Source organism: Semicossyphus pulcher, unplaced genomic scaffold (assembly GCF_022749685.1).
Source record: "Semicossyphus pulcher isolate SPU_LCO1_2020_fin unplaced genomic scaffold, fSemPul1.0.p SCAF_17, whole genome shotgun sequence".
Lineage (NCBI taxonomy): Eukaryota > Metazoa > Chordata > Actinopteri > Labriformes > Labridae > Semicossyphus > Semicossyphus pulcher.
Genome location: NW_027211681.1, coordinates 25,160,388 through 25,166,387, shown reverse-complemented (window position 1 = coordinate 25,166,387; position 6,000 = coordinate 25,160,388).

Below are 6,000 nucleotides of genomic sequence, written 5' to 3'. Positions count from 1 at the left end.
GCGGTTCTCGGTCAAAATACACGTTGAAAATGAACAGTGATGAGTCCTATTGATCTCTGACAGCAATATTAGCATCTTCTCCTGTAGTAAAAGACACAGGCACGGAGAGTAAAGTAGGTCAACACTTCCGGTGTGCTCTTTCAAAGTAAAAGCCTGATCTGGAAGTCAGACTCTGACTTATTTTGAAGTGTTTCCCAGCCCGTTGTTGTTGTTTTTTTGTTTTTTTTGCTTTATTTGGCTCTGAAAGTACCGTCACTCACTCACTCACTCAGTCAGAGGAAGACCCATGTGTAGGGCTGACCCCGGCGGTCAGCCAAAAGTAAGAAAACCTGAATCCCGTAAATCAATGGGTACGAACAAAACATCCCCAAAAATAAGAGACAGTTTCTTCGCATCGCTTCTTGCACGAGGCCCAGTGTCAGTCTCTCTCAGAAAGTCAGTTCATCAATACAAACTACAAAGAAATATCAGAAACGGTATAAGGGTAAATATCACATATATATCTATGTACATTATAGACACTCTTTCAATGAAAATGAATTTTTTAACCTTATTAACATCTCCATATGTTTTTTTCATATGCATTATCAGGAGTGGAATAAGCAGCCGACAATCTTTTCCACTTTAAAACTGTCTAAATGTAAAGAACAGACTGAAACCATGGCTTCATACTTGACAAGTCTAAGGTGGCAGTCTTGTGGATATGAGGGGAAGTACTCAGGGCCGGCCCATGGCATAGGCAGTATAGGTGGATGCTAAGGCCCCCCCCACAATATTATATTATGTGGCAGGAATATGATATTTTACCATTTGCAGTGGGCGCCAAATTCTAAACTCACCTAGGGTGCCAAAATGGCCAGAGCCAGACCTGGAGGTGCTGCTGTGAATTAGAGGATGCACTGCCTTCCCGACCCTTAGTTTAAATGTCTGATGTGTATGAGACATCCACAAGGGGTTAATTTAAAGAAGAGACATGAAAAACTTAATATTTTTTAAAATAAAAAACGCTACACAATTCCTTCCTTTATGTTCCCTCGACAAATAAGAAGGAGTTTTTGATGTAGTATTAACAGAGTTTTATCTCACAGCGCTCGTCACTAAAAAGTCTAAGAGTTGTGTTTATGCGTCTGCAGATCCTCTCTTGTTCAAACAGTGCTGAAGTTGTGAGGCAGCTTTGTAGTGGGAGGTTTTATGGCTTAAGGGACAATATCTGTTGTGTTATTTGTCATTCTCGTGCTGAATGCCAACTTTGAAAGTCTTTGCTGTTTAAAAAGAGAGTGAGTCTCTCATCAAACAGCTATTATCACAAAGTACTTTTTGTTTCCGATGATGTTATTATTCCAAGGATTGAAAGAGGTCTGTTTCTCGTGATGTGTCACTTTTCTCGCTCCAAACCCCCGCCTCTATTGTTCCTCTTCTCCCCTTTTCTTCAGAGCATTCCCTTCATGTCCGTTCTGAGCTCATTCCCTCCCTCCATCTTTCTCACTCTTCTCCTCTGATTTGTCTTTAGTCGGTAAAGTCACAAAAAAGGAAGTATATTTGTAACCTGTAAAAGGGCTGCAGTGGATCATTCATCATGCCACAGAGTCTGCCTGTAATCAAATAATGAGTCAACTGCTTGAGTCATACGTATAACTGGAGGGCTGCAGCTGATATAATGAAACACTGACGTCTTAGTTTAACGTAAACGCTGTCAAATACAATGTAATAGTTGTTAAACAATAGCAGAGTCTTTGAGGGGATAAAGAACCGTATATCCACACCGCACAGCGTTCTTATTCAAGGCTTCGTCTTCCAATCCTTTCATTTTCCACGACAGTAAAATCTGAGCTAAAGCTGAAACCTGACAGAGTTTCTACCTGTCCTGATTGGTCACCACACACTGCATCAAAGAAGGAGATGTAGCCACTGTGGCGCCCCCTATTGCCTTGTGGGTCTTGGTTTTTTTTTGCAGCCACAGGTGACCAAGAAGCTGGAGAAGAGAGGGGTTAGCAAATGCTGACTTTTAAGCTCTTTAAATCACCTCCTCTTTTGTCGTCTCTCCTCCTCCTCCAGCTCCATGCTGTCCCCCCTCTATCCGGACCATGGCGGCTCGGTGGTGTGGCCCCAGACTTCGTCCTGCTCCTCCTCCTCTCAGGGCCTCCACCGGCCGCTGCGCTGCCACCCTCCCCCGATCAGCGGGAGCAGCGTGGGCCCGAACCCCACCTACTACCACGCCGTCTACGACGTCCGTGTGGAGCAGTACAGCGAAGTGCCCTTTATCGGTGGAGGTGGCGGCTATGGGGTTCGCTCCAGCCGGGGGTCCATGTCTCTGGTTACCAGCAACTCCGACCCCACCGTCCCGCTGGTCCGCCGGAGGGGAGGACTGGTGGACCACCGTGATGTCATCCTGGCCCACCAGGCGCACAAGCTGCACAACACGCCACAGGCCCGGAGGAAGCAGTGGGAGTGAGTACTGTTCCTTTTTCTAAACTTAAGACACAGATAGAATCCTTTTAACGGTGAAATGTTGTGTATTATACCTTTAAACTGCAGTTAAACGGGATGTTAATATGACGTGTATATATCACTGATGTTAATTGGTGTGGGATCAGCTAATCAGCTTGTGTCAGAGCATCAGGGAGAGCTCTATCTAATCGTCCATCCCTCTGTCTTCCTCCCTCCTCCTCCTGTTTCCCATGGAGACTGTATTCATCATCCCGAACACCTCCTATCTCACATGTACAAACTCCTTTAGCTTATCTGCTGCCTACCTGACTAAAACTCTGCAGGTTACCTAGAGACAGGAGAAGAGCCATAAAACATAATTACTATTGTTCAACACTAATTAAGGTAATCATATCAGGGATCTAACAGCCCTAACAAGGTCCCGGCTCACCATAAACATAATTAACAAATACAGTGTGTAGACAAAGTCATCATGGAAAAGCCTTTCAGTAGAAGCAGAGTAGAAGAGCAGAAGCATATGATGGCTATAAAAGACACTTTAATATGAGTTTAGAAACCGGAGTTGATCCCAGCTGTTACTGGGCGAGAGGCGGGTACACCTGCACAGGTCGCCAGTCAATCTTACAACCTAAAGCCTAAGCACTGAACCCTCACGGACTCAGATGACGTCAGGCGTGCGGTGCGTGAGTCCATGAGGGTTTGAGAACTGCTTATACACGTCGCCTGGAAACCTGATGCATGCTCGCTTTGTTTACATTTATTTTATTTTGTTCACACTTTATTAAATACTACTTCAATATACAAACATTTGTTTACATTTAGTGAGGGGGCTAAATATATATGTCACCGAGTTCGCTATGAACTCTGGGTAAGTCCGACAGGAAAGTCTGCAGACATCCAGACTCAAAGTAAGTCCGCATCAGAGCCCCTCACACACACTTGGTGATCTGACAGCGCGACAGCACTCAGCACGCACACACTTACCGGGAACGCGGCTCAAAATCCGTGAGTGTGGAGATCGGGATTGGGCCGTACAACCTTTCACGCTCACATTCACACCTATGGGCAATTTAGAGTCACCAGTGAACCAATCTCAGATCCCATCGGCTGTAGTCTGACGACGATATAGCCTCTGGTGACACCTGTGAACATGTAGCCAGCGGTTAGCAATAATCCACTTCCTTTTGTGCTGCATTGAGTGACTTTAATGAACAGGTCTTACCTTTGCTGAAACATCATGATGCAGATTAGCAACAAGTCAACATGAAGCTTTGTCAGGTCTGTCCTCAAGAGGAGAAGAAAACGACTTTAACGTGAGACGTTTGTTGAACGGAGGTCGGATCGATCATTTCTGATGCATTCGAGGAAGTCAGGAAATCTGAACGCTGAACGCCTTTCGTGACACAGCTCTAGATCTAGAGCAGATTGTTAGCTGTTAGCATGCAGATGTCTGTTTATATAGATTAATAAGAAGCTAAATCGTCCTCAGATGACGCTGATGGGAGCCAGGATGTCATGATGGCGCATGATGCTCCGCCTGCTTTTGTTCTCCATGCGGACTGTTTTTCCTGCATACGCTGCAGCCTGCTGATACGTGATTGGTCAATATTACTCAGACTACAAGAGTACTATACTTTACGTCCCAGAAATGCATGTCACTGCCTACAGATTCTACATAGAAATAGAGATTACCAATGAACCTAACGAGCATGTATTTGGACTGTGGGAGGAAGCCAGAGTACCTGGAGGGAACCAACACATGCACGGGGAGAACATGCAAACTCCACACAGAAAGGCCCCCTACGTCTGAACAGGGATTCAAACCAGGAACCTTCTAGCTGTGAGGCGACTGCGCTAACCACTGCACCACCGTGCAGCCCGATTCTGACTTCTTAAAAACTGACGAGATTATTTCTTTGTTCAAAGTTTTGTAAAGAAATATCTTTGCCAGAGATTCATTTCTTTCTTGAAGCCAGCCAGTTTCTTTTCCAGAATTATAACGTTTAGTCAGTTTGACTTATTTTCAGAATAATATCCTATTGTTCTCTGACTTCCAAAGTATGCAGCTCTATATCATGACATTTTCAATAGCATACGATGCTTAACTTCAGAATATTTTCCTACATTTTAAGCCATATTTACTGCATTTTAATACATTCTCACTTGTTTTTGAGAGCTGGCTTTTTGCAGTGCATCTCAATCCAAGCATGAGGAACAGTTAAACTTTTCAGCATGTCCTGCAGCTGACGGCAGTTTGAATTGGAAGCCCTAAGATTCATTGCCAGATCAATACGTTGTGCTCGAATAGTGCTAGAGCTTTTACTCCACAGCGATTCAAACAACTCGGAAAATCAATAGCTTTGTGTCTTCATTGATTGTACGTCTCAAAATAGAGGTTTAAGGAAGAGTTTTTCTTAACAACACGAGCTGTGTTTGTAGTTTGGATAATCACTCAGACTGTAGCCAGTTTAGAGAGAAAAGTCTTAAAGCAGCAGTAAAGAATTCAAATGATTTTTATTTCCTTTCCTCAGCGCTGTCATGCGGACTCTGCTTTACTTGTGCTTTTAAACTTGTGTTTCACTAAGGTGTTAAAGTTTGTTAAAGGACAATAACCTTTTTTTAAAACCAGAAACAGCCGTTACATCGCTCCCTTCAAAGCCACCAGACTCCATTTAAAAAAAGAGTAATTTTACCTTTCAGAACATCGCAGCTGCTTTTTCACCGTTGCCTTGACTGATTAGATTTTTTTTTTTTTTATTGTCTTGAACACAAATATTCGTTTGGATTCAACTTATCATTTAAAACACAAAAGTCACACAATAACAAAAGCAAACTAAGCGCTCAAGGCCGCGGTTGACCAGCAGCTCCTGTTTTGTGCAAGGTTAAATCACGGTTTTTGTAAATGGAGTCTGGTAGCTTTGAAGAAAGCAACATAAGAGCTGTTTCTGGTTGAAATAAAAAAGAAATACCTTAACGTATAGGTCTATATCAGTAGGGATCCTCTCTTTAATGTAGTTAGTTGCTTAGAATAACTATTGAAGCCAGTCAGTGGCAAAAACAAGCACTTTCATTGGCCTTTGATCCAGTGCGTTTGCCCCGAAAGATTGTGATGCAGCCATTACAGCCTGTTCCTGGCTGTCATTTAGACCTATATGTAAAAATAAATATATATATATATACCCTTTAATGCCACTTATATTGAAATTTGAGTCTAATGTTACTTAATTCATAATCAGGGCTCCACAAAAGAAAGTGTAACGTTAAAGCTTCCATGTATTTTAGAGATGAAGTCGGCTCTCTGTGCAGCATCTCTCCGTCGTGCGTCATGACAGCCTGGGACTCTGCAGGTATTTTCTTGCAATCAAACCCAACTACTGCTGATTTGACCGACTAACACACCTTCACACAGAGCGGAGGAAGCAATCAGTGTGAGGGAAGTGAGTTTGGCTGCAGAGAACACGCAGACTTCTCACTCGGGATGCCACGTGGTCACTCCAAACGTTACCTGAGCCGACTCTCTGACCAGCCGCTGACGAAACATGGCGAAACGGA